Raw genomic sequence first — 13,809 nt, forward strand, 5'->3', positions numbered from 1 at the left:
AAACAACTATATGGCCGCAATCTCTTCTTTATGCCTTTACTCCACTTTGTGCCAAGAACTCATAAGCCCATATGGTATGTGGAACAGCATTATAAAGGGACAAATAGTCTGTACAGTCCACGACTGTAATCTTGAAACTTGCCTTCAACGCTACGGTCTTACTGCATTCCTTGTAAGTCTTAAGATTACAGTCGTGGACTATACCTCTAATTGAATTTGTTTTAACGATAATGTTGGTGTTGTGGGTTTCGACTCCCTCTTAAGTCCACACGACGTTACAAACTGTCGACATCTTCACTGCTGCAAAAGCCTCATCTCTGCCTGATCTTAAATATAACTGCTTTTCCTTCAGTCAGAGCGTACGCGAGTGATGAGCACAAGGTCATGACCTCCACTAGCACCACGTAGATTACCCTTCTTGGTCCATGACAACTGAGTCAATCACTTGGAAAACTATATGACCTTATTTCTCGAGAGAAATTCAATAAGCAGGGATAAATGCAAAGTTTCCAACAAGAATCTCATCGGTCCGACCATTTACTTCGCATGGGCAACATTATCTGTTGGGTTTCCAAGCAAAACGTCATGAATCCGGGACTAATGCTACTCTGATGCAATAACATTCACACCAAGTTCCATGAACATCAACCATTTGGTTCAGAATTGTCCAGTGCATCGATGAACATCCAATTATAAGAAGTCTATTTATGCTTCTAAGACACAAGAAAATTGGGTTAAGAATTAAAATTGCTTTGTTTATTTTATAAAATTTATACGTTACATGACTTATAATTGGAATAATTTTGAGCTCCAAATTGTTAAGAATATCAATCTTCCTGAGAAGTTCATAATCTATTATGATACATAGTTAGGGCGTTATCCACTGGGGGTCCATCAGATAAAGTTAGTTAGTCTTCATCACAGCTTATAGCAACTCAGCCAGTCTTTTATGGAACATGAAGATTTATATTCGTGTTCCAAAATCCCACCGCTGGGTCGCATTTTATGCCAATGTACAGTTGACATATTTTCGCCCCAATTTTTTGAGACATATGCAATCCATTATCATCCTACTTTTCATATAAATGTCTCCTATTAAGTTTTATTACTTCAGGTTTTCCGGCTAAAATTAAATATGCATTTCTCAGCCCCCATGCATACTAAATGTTTAACCCATTTCATCTTCCTTGATTTGATCTTCCTATAATACTTGATAATAAATGCTAGATTGAATATTCATTGAAATATCACACGAACTAAGATTATACACGTGCACAACTTACGTCGGGATATTTGTACAAATTAAGGGTAAGCTGGGGTGATCTGAGCAATAAAGACTCGGGTTATTATTGAGACGTATAAGACTGATTGGGCCTGATCGTGGTAGCTGATGATGATGGCGTGTTATAGAGCGGAGCATTAATTAAATGCCACTTTATGGTTAATATTCACAGAATTCGTGCAATTTGCGCCATAATAGCCGTCATTGCAATGGATTTTCAATATTTCAAAAAAGTACGAGTATTTTACGACCAACTACAGAGTGTTTCATAATTTATTTTCTTCCGAGTCGCTGTGCTTTTAAATCCTGCCACTCACTCACATTTCCTGAGCCGAGACTCTATATTACTATAGTGAATAAACGTTGTCGAAAGGTATTTACAATTTGTTTATAGAAATTTTATCTTTTGACTCTTAGGCTTTATGCAATTCAATAGAACAAAATATTTCGGACAACCAGTCCCCCTGGTGATTGGGGCAGATATAATCTCTGGAATGTCGAAGAGTGTTAACCATTTGACACAGATCACAACATGAGAGGAGTTTATTAAAAGATTACTGCCTTATGGGTTGTTGCGCCGTGTAGAAGTTACTTACTAATCGTCGTGATGATGGAGGCAGTAAGGACTTCTGAAACATTGGTAAACCTCTACCACACAGCCCAGAAGACAGCCATTTTTAGACTCATCACTGTGATTACCTCAAATCCTACATAGGATGTTATTAATATGGTTTCCTGTTGAAGGTTTAGTTTCTGTAAGTCGTACAGATCTAAATTATTCATCCATATTTGCCTTATCAGTAAAACTAATATTCAATTAAATTTTTTAGTTTATAGTTGTTAGCTTGCTTTTTATGTGAATTGATAGACTTTTGAAAACATTAAAATAACGATGTGGTCCTGGTACAGTTTTATCTAAAATTTCCTCAGGTTTTCCTTGCTAATTATCAATCCATAATTTCTCCGTACTCATCCATCCACGAAAACCATTATTGCACCCTCGGTGCTAAGTTGAGAGATTTATCTCTGACTCGGGACTTGTCTAGTCTCAAAGTAATGGTAATTTAGTTTTTATTCAGTGACAAATGAAAAAGCCAAAACCTTGTAATTTTCTTATTCCATCTCGCGTTTAATATTTTATATGTATCTGTATTTTCATTAATATAATTTTTATAGTTATACTGTACTATACTCTTCTTTTGACCTGTGTGCACAATCTTTATCTAACTGAAAAGATGAAAAAGAATATAATTTAATTGTTTTGAGAAACCTTACGAATGGAATTGGATTGTTGATAAAAATAGCATGAAATAAAAAAAAGATTAAGATTTAAAACGACAATCTTTCCAGTTCTGTATATCTGTGAAATCCGACCTCTTACTTTAAAGAATTAGTGTCTGAAGTACCAGGAAAATATACGTAGGTAAGAAGGATTAAATACTAGGATGTTTCAGGGTTTGTATATAAGGATTCAAGTATTCCGTTGAGTGCAGTTACGCTTAAAACAAATTCTAGATTAATTGAAATTAGATGTGCAAATAGATCACATAAATTCTCTTCCACATATTTCCAAAATTCATTTTACATTACTTATCTTTTATCATTTATTTAACAAAGTTATCGGTAGCATGTGGCGTCGAATGATGCGTTGAGTAGTGAATTGTAAATGACGTGGGATGACTTTATCGTGACATAATTTAAGGTACAATACCAGCATTAGCCTAAAGAGACTGGAATATTTTTACAAACAACGTTAATAGGTATATGCAGTCTCCCTTCGAGATTTGAATCCCAGACTTCCTGAATACGAAGTGGGAGTGATAACCATTTTATCTCGAAATTCACATACATTCATAATAATTTTTCATAAACGATTATTAAATCATTCTTAAATAAACTATAAAAATAATATTTTTTGTTATGAAAAATCGTTTCGAGCTCGTATGTTTTGTTTTTGTCAATGTTAGGGAGAAGAATGGCAGATGAATCGATCATATGCCGTGTGGTTCCTCATTGGCCCACAGGTGACGACAAGGTCGAACGAAACACAAGTCTTGCCGTTGCTTTCACGAACGCACTCAGCGATGCTTTTCGATTCGCTTCTGTTCTCCGGTTAAATACACGTACTTCCGCCTTCTTAGTTTCCTTTCACAAGAGTGAGCGTGTGGTATAGTTCTGCACTAAAATGTGTCAAATTGTATTAAACGTGAAGTCTGATGCTTCATAAATATATAATAATTTCCTTTGTTTTACGTTCTTAAATGTACAAGTAGCTTATGTTCTGCTTTTATAAACACTGTATAGGAAAAGTAACTACGGTATTTGAGTACAAGTAGATGAGGAGGTTTACAAGAAGTAGGCCTTTTAAGAATTTGCTGTGTTTCTTGTGTTAAAGGTAACGAGATATTTTTGTTATACTAGTGTCAAGGAAGAGTGATGTTACATGTAACACAATTGACATTTAGGACAAAACATTAAGTTCCATTTTATTCTCGCCATATCTCAACCTTCAGGTTCTGATTCGAATGTAAATGGCTATTCAGAAGCGTGTGAGTGCAAGGTTTCATCAATTCAGTCGTATGAAGTTAACATCACGGGTATGTATAGAGTGTTTCACTAAGAATATGGTTTAGTAAATTAAATTTTATTGGTTTAAAATAATTTACTCATTGTACACAAAACAAGTTACACGCCACAAACCATAAGAGTCAATATCCGAAGCTTTCAATAACGTCTCTTGAGTTGAAAGTGCATCGTTAAATGACCTAAGAATGAGTCAGTACTTATTAGTTATGTATAATTTATTTAGGCCGACGTATTTTTCTATTGATATTTGTGTGCTTATCGTTTGTATCTTTTTATTACAAAATTTGTTATTAATTGGAATGGGAAGTCTATAATATAAACCCTTTTATTATGATTAGATAAAATAGTATTGTTGTTAATGTTGTTGTTGTCTTGTTTCTAAATTTGGACCCCCACGTAATCTATTATCCCACGGGAACAAAGCGGCCGGAGCGTAGGGATATTCGTACATTGCCCAATTTGTCTCGATGGTATATGGTGCTGAATTTAGTACAGAGAAAGTTTATTTTATAATTTCTTTATTGTATGATATATTTTTGTTTATTAATTTTATGTTTATATTTACGCGTTAGATTGCAGAATTCCAGTGTACAGATTTTGGAGGCAAGCATGATTTTAATACACCATTGTGGAAAGCTTATTATTTTGAAAATTATTTTTCAGTGTAAACAAGCAAACTAGTAATTACAGTAGATTCCGGTTAATTGGGCCACCGGTTAATCGAGGCAGCCGTTTACTTGGGATAAATCTTAAAGAACAAACCGTTTTAACTCTTTACGTGGAACTTAGCATAATTGAGGCAGCGGCTTAATTGGGCCAAAGTGTTCTAGTCCCGATGTGTCCCAGTTAACCGGAATCCACTGTAATATTAATTTATATCGTTTTAATTACGCCACAGCTGTATCGAGAATTACCCCAGTACACAAGATGAAGAGAGACGCCACCTTTTACGAAGTAAGGGCTCCATATCTCTGAGGAGTCAGTAGATTAATGAACAAAAGTTGTGAGCGAGGGATCCATTCTTCTGATTCGGTTATGTTTAATTGCTTTTTTCCTTCGCAATCCCCCAGGACATTGGCTCAATACTGGAGGTGATGGATCGTTCAGAAAACAACTTCTAGTCAGCGGATCTCAAAAAAATGTAACATGTTTTCTTCTTTTCAATGGTGTATTTTATTCTTATTATTCTTTATTCTTGAGTCCCTTCCTCTGCTGTACGGTCGAAATGTTTGTTAAATGATCATGTTTGGGAGTTGGGTTTATTTGTTGCGTTCATACTCTGTTTACTGCTGAAGTAGTAACGCTAGTTACTAGCGTATACTTTTATTACTTGTGATAAGTAACGCACGTTTTTTCACGGAACAACTACATTAAACTGTCTTTACTACTTAATTTCGTCTGTAGCAGCAAGTCTAAATTTGGCCGAATTGCATTTCACATTGTTTTGTGATGGATCTGTGGTTATGGAATATTACCCTACATAAATCTACCCACAGCATCTGCATTAGGACCGTTATTTGTTATACTATTATTATTGTTATTATTATTATTATTGTAAAATGCAAGACAAGTTATGTTGCATTATACAACTGAGTGTCATATAGTAAAATCTCAGTCAGACAGTTCGATGTTTTCCGCCTAGTCTCGCGAATTCATAACATTGTGAAGTTATAATGTTAAGAAATGTGATGTTGCACCTACCAGTGATGAATGCTCTGTCTGGTAGAAAGCAGGCCACCAGGCTTCTAAATCTGGAGGAATTTTCTGTTCTCAATTTGAACAAATCTTTAATCTACAAATGTTTACTGCGTGCATGAATCTCAAATGACATAGAAATTATATCAGATTTGTTTTGTTAGACATAAATCAAATCTACTAAGATCTAATTTCATTTTACCATTCGTTTAGTTTCATTCCATCGTCCTGTTCTTTCTAGGGCAACTTCAAAATACCTAATTTCTGTTTATTATTAATATGAGTTTATCTAAATAAACCACCTCATTCTTCCACCCTTTTGCTCATTTCTTAAAAGTTAATGTATGTATCTTTTCAAATTAAATTTTAAATTACAGTCTTTATAATACTTTACGACTTAGTTCCTTTCTGTGAACCATTAACTGTGAATGATTCAACATCTGGATAGTCTATAAACGACAATCGTGAAATTGATATTTTCCTGTTATTTTTAAATGTGCATTAAACCTAAAACACCTGGGGGGGGGGTTTCAAAATATTTCATTTTCGTTTGATTTGACTTCTAAACCAATCTTATTTGACTCCGACTTTAAATTTACTTTATTTTCATTTCAGTGTCTAAGGGTGAACGTTTGTGAATATGGTGATAAAATATTTTTGCTTGCAGTAGACATGAATGCTATGTAACTGCGAGAGAAATCAGGTTAAAGATAATGTTTCAGGATGCTTGGGTGTTCTTGTAGAACCAACAACAAATAAATAAACTAAATAGAGTCTTACAAAGTGGCTAAAAATAGATGTAAATCCAAGTTCTAAAATACAATGAATATCAGTATACCTCATTACAGTAATAGGATGAATGTTATGTTTAAATAATTATTATTTTCTTCTTGAGATTTTACAGGTCAAACTTAATTATTTTCAAAAGTGAATGTTGTATGCATTTGACGAGTTCCTTTGGACGGCAACACAATAAGGAACACACGGACATAATTACATGCCCCGAGCTAGACTGAATAATTCTCTAAGAATGTAATTCTGTTATAACTTTAGTTGTTTCCCTTTGTACTAGCAAGTAGATTCTTCACCAAGTTAATTAACTGTCATTTAAAACTGTGCTGTGTAGCCTGGAGAAACTCGTACATGTCTGGATTATAGCTGTTAAAATGTGGTTTGAAGGCAGCAAACATTATTGACTGACACAGCTGAAAAGGAACTTATAATTGTTTGTTAATTTTAACATGAAAATTTCCCTACTGATGTAGGATCTTGAAATGCTGTGTTCCAAAAACATGCCTCTTTAATTAAAACACAATTATTCTTAAAATTTAAAACAATTAGAATGATTGACTCCTGAAACGTTTGGCTGTTTATTTAGTAGACGTAACTAATAAAAAAATTGCAGATAAACATAAATCTTTTATGGAGATTGACCATAAACATACACGTGTCTATAAATTCTGTACGAACACCTTGAAAAGCTAAAAACTACCTACAGCAAAGAAGCTTACAATTACGATGTGAAACTTTTAGATTATACTAGGAAAATATGAGGCAGTCTCACTTAATCCTTTGAATTATAACTATATATATATATATACCTCTTGCTATAACATTAAGTAACTTCGCATTTTGTTCACAGAGTGTATATAATGTGTGCTGTATGGTTATGAGCAAAAACAGGGGTTGTTTTTCTACGTAACATTAATCACTTGATCTTTGTAGGTTAACCCTTTAAAACTGAAGTTCGGTCTAATTAATATGTAACAATTTTGTCCGTACCGCAAATAAACTTTACCGTTACAAGGATCAATTTGTTAACGCTGTTTAAGAAAATAATTCCTGTGTACGCTGGGAATTATACGAGGCACATAAACATGCAGGCTTATTGGTTCTTAAAGTAGGCGGGACATTTATTTAATACTAGATTTTAAACAGTTGAAAGGGCCGCGAGAAGTTCTTTGCTGTCGGAATTGAATTCTTAAATATCTTTGAATGAGCTTCGGCTCCAAAGACTCAGTAGTCGAAAAGATACACTGAAGTGAATCAGTGAATTGTTCATTATTAATCTATAGTTCTTAATATCTCCATCGTGTGGATTTTTAAGAATGTCATATTTATTGTTCCTGTCATTCTTACTGTGATGTGCAGTCAGTTATCGGACCATCTAAAATTTCGTATTGTGAGTATCCAAAGAAAAAACTTTGTCCGATATTGTCTTGAAATTTCTTTAGAAAAGGTGAATTTTTTGTATTCTTTTTTATTAAACATGTCGTCGTATGACTACGCCTCGAGTGTGTGCTTTCAGTGTGTTCCTACTTTTAATATCAAGCGACGATACTTCTTTATCTGTGAACTATCATTCTGTTTCTCCTAATTCTATTATCAGCAGGCATCAGTTATGTTCTTGTGTGTTAATCTTGCACGCTATGTATAAGCCCATAACGTAGGTTAAGAGTCTCGTCTCTCATCACATGCCATAGCTGACTGCTTTTTGTAGCCTATATTTCTTTTAGCTTTTATGGATTACGCCGTCAGGCCTACTCATATTCATAATTAACTCTTAAATTGTGAATATTTAGGCATGTGGTAGGATATGTTGGTTGAGAAATCGATTCTTCGCGGTATCTTTACGTGAACAGTGTAGGGGTACATAAAATCCCGGGATTCGAACAGCTTCAGAGTTAGATCGATCCATTGCTGATCACCGTTGACCGTGTAATTACTGCGGTCGGCTACTACGTGCAATTGTTTATATCTGTCCATCCGTCAAAATGCAAACGCAAAATATAAATAGGCTTATTCTGTCATACTGACATTCGCATTTCACTAGGTCTAGACTTCAATTTGTTATTAACAATAAACAAATTAATTTTCGACTTCCATAAATAACTTCAAAAATACTGAATAGCTGTTAATAAAATTACTTGCTGTTACGTCTGTAATAACTTCAGCCTGTATTTTTATGAATGTTTTAAGAATACTTAATTATCCCTTGTAGACTTATATGCCACTTGACTGTACGAGGTGCGATCGGAAAGTTTCTAGACTGCGCATATAAAAACCCGTACACTTATCTCAGGTATTAAATTCATCCATCACCCTCGAAGTAGTTCCCCTGGGAGTGAACACAACGATCCCAGCGCCGCTGCCAAGCCTGGAAGCATCCCTGGAAATCTTTCTTTGTCAGCCTGTTAAACACCATCTGCGATTCTGCCTGAATCTCTTCTATCGTCTCAAATCTCCTTCCCTTTAGCTGAATTTTCATCTTTGGGAAGAGGAAGAAGTCACACGGCGAATAAGGAGGGTGCGGGATGACGGCCATGGTGTTTGAGGCCAAAAACTGCCGAACTTTGAGGGCGGTGTGCGCTGGCGCGTTGTCATGATGCGTCGCATGTGGAGTTCTTCCTTTAGAATCAGCTGACAGGTCCCATAGCCTATCCCAACAATGTCGCACAAGTCGTTGATGGTACGACGTCGATCTTCGTGAATGGCCTGCCGAATCTTCGTAACATTTTCGGGCGTTGTGCTCGAAGATGGTCGTCCAGAACGCTCGTCATCATCGACAGAGGTTCGGCCATTTTTAAAACGTGAATGCCACACAAAAGTTTGTGCACGACCCATTGCGGACTCCCCAAATGCTTGCTTTAGCATTTCATAGGTTTCTGTAGCCGTTTTGGTTAGTCTTTGGCAAGAGATTCAGGCAGAATCGCAGATGGTGCTTGACAGGCTGTCAAAGAAAGATTTCCAGGGATGCTTCCAGGCTTGGCAGCGGCGCTGGGATCGTTGTGTTCACTCCCAGGGGAACTACTTCGAGGGTGATGGATGAATTTAATACCTGAGATAAGTGTAGGGGTTTTTATACGCGCAGTCTGGAAACCTTCCGATCGCACCTCGTACTTTTATCTTGTAATAAAATTCTCGGTAAACGTTACACTAGAGCATGTATCAGCCCTTATGGTGTAGAACGATGATCTTACAGGTCGTGTGACTTCACCCCTTGGACTTCTCATTATGAAGCTTCGTAAAGGATGATACGTGACTCCTATCCCATCGAGTGTCTGTAATTTTGGATTACAAGAGTCATACAGCGACTGGACGAAGCCGTGGTTACAAGGATTTTGACGCAAGTGGAATACACTTGGGATATCCTCCGTGTTACGAAATAACACAAACTACACTCAAGAAGCAATTTCATTTAAGGTGTCATGGTACACGTTTCATGTTTCTGCCTCATATAAAAGGAGGTGTAGTTTTTCGAGCTTTTAACCAACTTTATAATTACTAAGTTGAAATGTTATCTTTCTTGAGGATGAAAACATCGATTGAAAAATTCGACGTAGACATCCGGATAAATTAATTATTAATCATTAATCGGAAATATATCAGAAAAGAACTGAAAAATAAAATAAACCTTTCTGTAACGTGTCATCATTGGCCTTCGTATATCTAACCATTATTTTCTTTTACGAGAGGATGTAGAAAATTCCATATTGGCGAAGTCGCAGTATATCATATTGTCTCTCATATTACTTACAATAATTTACAAGTGGCATTAATGCTATAAACACCTCTACTAATTCTGTTTCATCAGTAATAGAGGATAAACAATTAAATACTAAATTATCCCTCCCTGTTCCAAATCTGGCCGCGAAGTTAATCCAGCTCACCAAAGATTCATATTATTACAGACGCAGCTCGGTGTTTGTTTCAATTGTAAATTCAAACTAACCTTCCCAATTTTCTCTTCGTAGATCACTCTGACCAATGGGATAAATTCGTTTTAATTCTGTTAGTTGTGACGTTACCGTCTCAGATTTATGTAACCGAATTTTGCACGTGGTCACCTCAAATTTTATTCAGCAAACAAATCACACTAGTTGTTCCATATCCCTGTTTAAGGGTTCTCTTTGTTAGATGTTAGGGTGGCCATACTTATTACGAGATATTAGAAGGCTAACGTCTGGGAAGGTAAACCCCTCCGATAAACTGGGGTGTGTGTGACGGATGCGACCGGAAGTTCTGACCGGAAGTCGACCCTCTGCAGTCTATTGATTTTTTTCGGAAAGTTTGCAAGACGCAAAATGTGGGTGTAAAAATAGGTACACGTGAGAGTTGTGGCATTTAGTTATTACAATCAGCGGAAACAGCTTTTTACATCTGTTTCCGTCCCTTCGTTAGAATATCATTATTTTCGATGGTTGGCATGAGATCATGGCCCCATAAATTCATCTCTGATTTTCTCCATATTGCACGGGCCTTATTTGTACGACGTAAATAACAAGTAATATTTTAACAGACGATTAAAAATATCTGCGTGTTTGAAGCCAGTTCAAAGCAAATTCTCAGATGGTTGGGCCAGTCTATCGACTGTAACCGCATTTCATTCAGCAGATTCTGACTCACTGAGAACGTTTTATCTCTTTCTCAGCATAAAGACCGATTAAAATTGCATACTTTCCACGAAAAATTTATCATCAACTGAAGGCTGGAAGACATAAAACTGCTAAAAAGTGTACGCCTAAAGACTCTGAGTGATTTGGGGCTCATTCTCCAATTAATCTCGGAAGGCATGCTTTTTGGTGAGGCATAGCGTCTGTGGCCACCTTTTGGAGGGTCTGAGGTTGAAACACTTCTCCAAATGAAATGTAAACCTGCTTTCCCGAAACAGATAAATTCATTTCACATTTCCCAAAATCTGTAACGCTGAAATTCGAGAAGGGAAGAGGAATAAAATATATTATCCATAATTACACATTCTTGATATGAAAAACCAGAATGGTATATAAAGTATTCCGTTTGATATCACGTCTTTTAGAAGATAATCCAAGAATAGTAAATATTATATCGTAAGGCCCGAAATTACTTACTAAAAAGTGATCACTAACCGACCAACACTCGCTTATTAAATACATGTATTGGTTGCTTACCCGTCGATAAGGTAGAATGGAGTAGAAGGATGAATGTGGATGATACATTTGGATGGATTTGGACGGAAGCAATCTGTTCTGTTTAAAAGCATTTTACCGCCAGTAAAACAACAGAAGTTCCGAACCCGTTAAAGCAATAGTACTGCATAGTGCAGTTCCCTCTCATTGGCTATTTCTTTTGTCCCATTCTTATTTTCTCTTCCATCCATTACTTTTCTGTTTTCTTGATCTTTTTAGTGCATTTCTTCTTTTATTCTTTATCCTTACCATATTTTACCCTTTCTAATCCATCAGTCTCTCTTTCATACTCTTTATTTTCTCTCTCTTACTTCATTTTTCTAACTATCAGACACCATCTAAAGTAGAAACATTTACCTCCAGACCAGAAGTGATCAATCACTGATATAAAAGCGCAGTTATTTGCTAGCCAGTTACTCGTATGTTATATAAAGAGAGGGAAAGTGCGCAGACAGTTTTTTTCAAATTTATTTTCCGAAATAACTAAAAATTAGTAATTTAGCTTTGTGAAGGACCATATGCACGTTCCTGACATGATCAGCCGTCCTATCTTCTGAGAGGAAACGCGATCTAATAAGATGGCAGAATGCATTTTTCTAACCTCATAGAATAAAGTTCATCTCGAAGATTTATCAGCGTGTTCTAAAGAAAACGCCATTAGTCCCATTCCTGAGCCAAATAAATCGAGTCCACGTTTACGAACCATTTTAAGATTATCTTTCCATCTACACCTGACTCTTAAAAAGGGCTTTTCCCCCCCCCTCATGATTTCCGATAAAATGTGTGTATTCGTTTCTCATCTCCGCCTACGTCACACTTCACGTTTCGATCACTCCAATAATATTTTAAAAAACTACAAGTTCTGAAGCTCCTCATTATACAATTTTCTCCTGCCTCCATTTGCTTCGCCCCTCCTGAGACTAAATGTTCCCAGTAGCCTGTCGCTCATTCCAGTACCATGGACGGCCATGTTGGCAAAAGTTTATCTGTTCCAACTCTACAGACATATTTTCCAGCTTATAAGTCGTGACGTCATTAAACTGGTATGTAGTAAGTATCTGGAGATATTTGCGTCTGTTGACAAATAATATAAAGGTAGCGCTATATTCTGAAATTTGTGGTTAACTATGCCATAAAATTGTCAGAAGCAATTCTGATGTATTACAAAGCGCGTGACTAATTAGTGAAACAACATTAATGCCCATGTTTTTATATCATATAAACCGTTATCGCCCACGTAATGGAATAAATGTGAAAGTGTTAGCATTTTGATTGAATATCAGATGTTACAATATGAAAAATGAAAATTGCTGGTTTGTGTAAATTAATATAACCAAACAATTTTAAATACTAATGTCAAACATTAGGTCGAGACAGGTATTCAGGGGGTAGAATTTCAGATTTCGTATAAAACACTGACTGTCCTTTATGTGTGTTATTATGGCTTCCATCAGACGAAGGCTGAAATAGCAGATACAAACAGAACACGGCGGACTAATTCAAAACGTTATTCACTTAGAATTAAAGATAATCGGATCCAAATAATATGTCCAGTTAAAATGCCGTCGTTAAATAGCCTAAAAATAAATTAGTCACAAGGGTTTTCGTCACGATATGCACTATGATATTCACTAAATATCCACGTACGTATATATTCATATTAAATTTATAAGTCTGTTTTATACTAAATATCTTGATTTTTAACTGGGAACGAAAATTTACTCCCCGGACACTTTTTTCCGTCATCACTTGCAAGGGTCTGGTTGGGCACATCTATAAAACTAATCATGATACTTACCGACCATATAATCTATCTTATTATAATGGTTAATCGTTCTTCGGAACATCTCTTATATAGTGGCAACTTCCATCGCTCGTCATTTCTTCTATCTTCTATACCAGTGGTATTCAACCTTTCTTGTTCGCGTACCCCCAGATATAATTTCTCTTCAACTTTGTACCCCCAAAGTTGTTGGTGTATAATTTAAGTTATACATATTATATAATATACATCTAAAATAAATTAAATAAATTACATTACTGATTATTCAGTGTTTATCATAAAATAATATTTTTCTTTTAAATTTCACGTACCCCCTAAGATGTCTTCGCATACCCCCGGGGGTACGCGTACCCCAGGTTGTTTACCACTATTCTATACAATTCAGACTATAATTTTGTTAATTATGTTGTGAAGTTAAAGCATTTAAGGTCTATTTTTATGTGTAATCTCACCAAGTCCAATTTAGAGCATTGTCATATATAAAGCAGTCTAAAAAAATGACCTCCATAAGTACA

At 35.7% G+C, this 13,809-nt stretch overlaps 1 protein-coding gene across 10 annotated transcripts in view; it reads left to right on the forward strand.

Moving 5' to 3' along the window:
- LOC110837546 (limbic system-associated membrane protein) overlaps nucleotides 1-13,809 on the forward strand; it is a 421,660-nt gene that overhangs the window by 120,834 nt on the left and 287,017 nt on the right. Inside the window, exons 1-2 of one of the 10 annotated variants that reach the window (XM_087343650.1) lie at nucleotides 3,422-3,677; nucleotides 3,796-3,879. The exons of 7 other annotated variants lie outside the window; for them this stretch is intronic. The gene's annotated coding sequence lies outside the window, so the exon portion shown is untranslated. Of the gene's footprint in view, nucleotides 1-3,421; nucleotides 3,880-13,809 lie in introns of those variants that run through there. 2 more of the 10 variants (XM_022079808.2, XM_022079858.2) reach the window with 2 other exon arrangements.

This window comes from Zootermopsis nevadensis, unplaced genomic scaffold (genome assembly GCF_977971745.1).
Source record: "Zootermopsis nevadensis isolate Lab colony 2312 unplaced genomic scaffold, Znev_1.0 Znev_ptg000006l, whole genome shotgun sequence".
NCBI lineage: Eukaryota > Metazoa > Arthropoda > Insecta > Blattodea > Termopsidae > Zootermopsis > Zootermopsis nevadensis.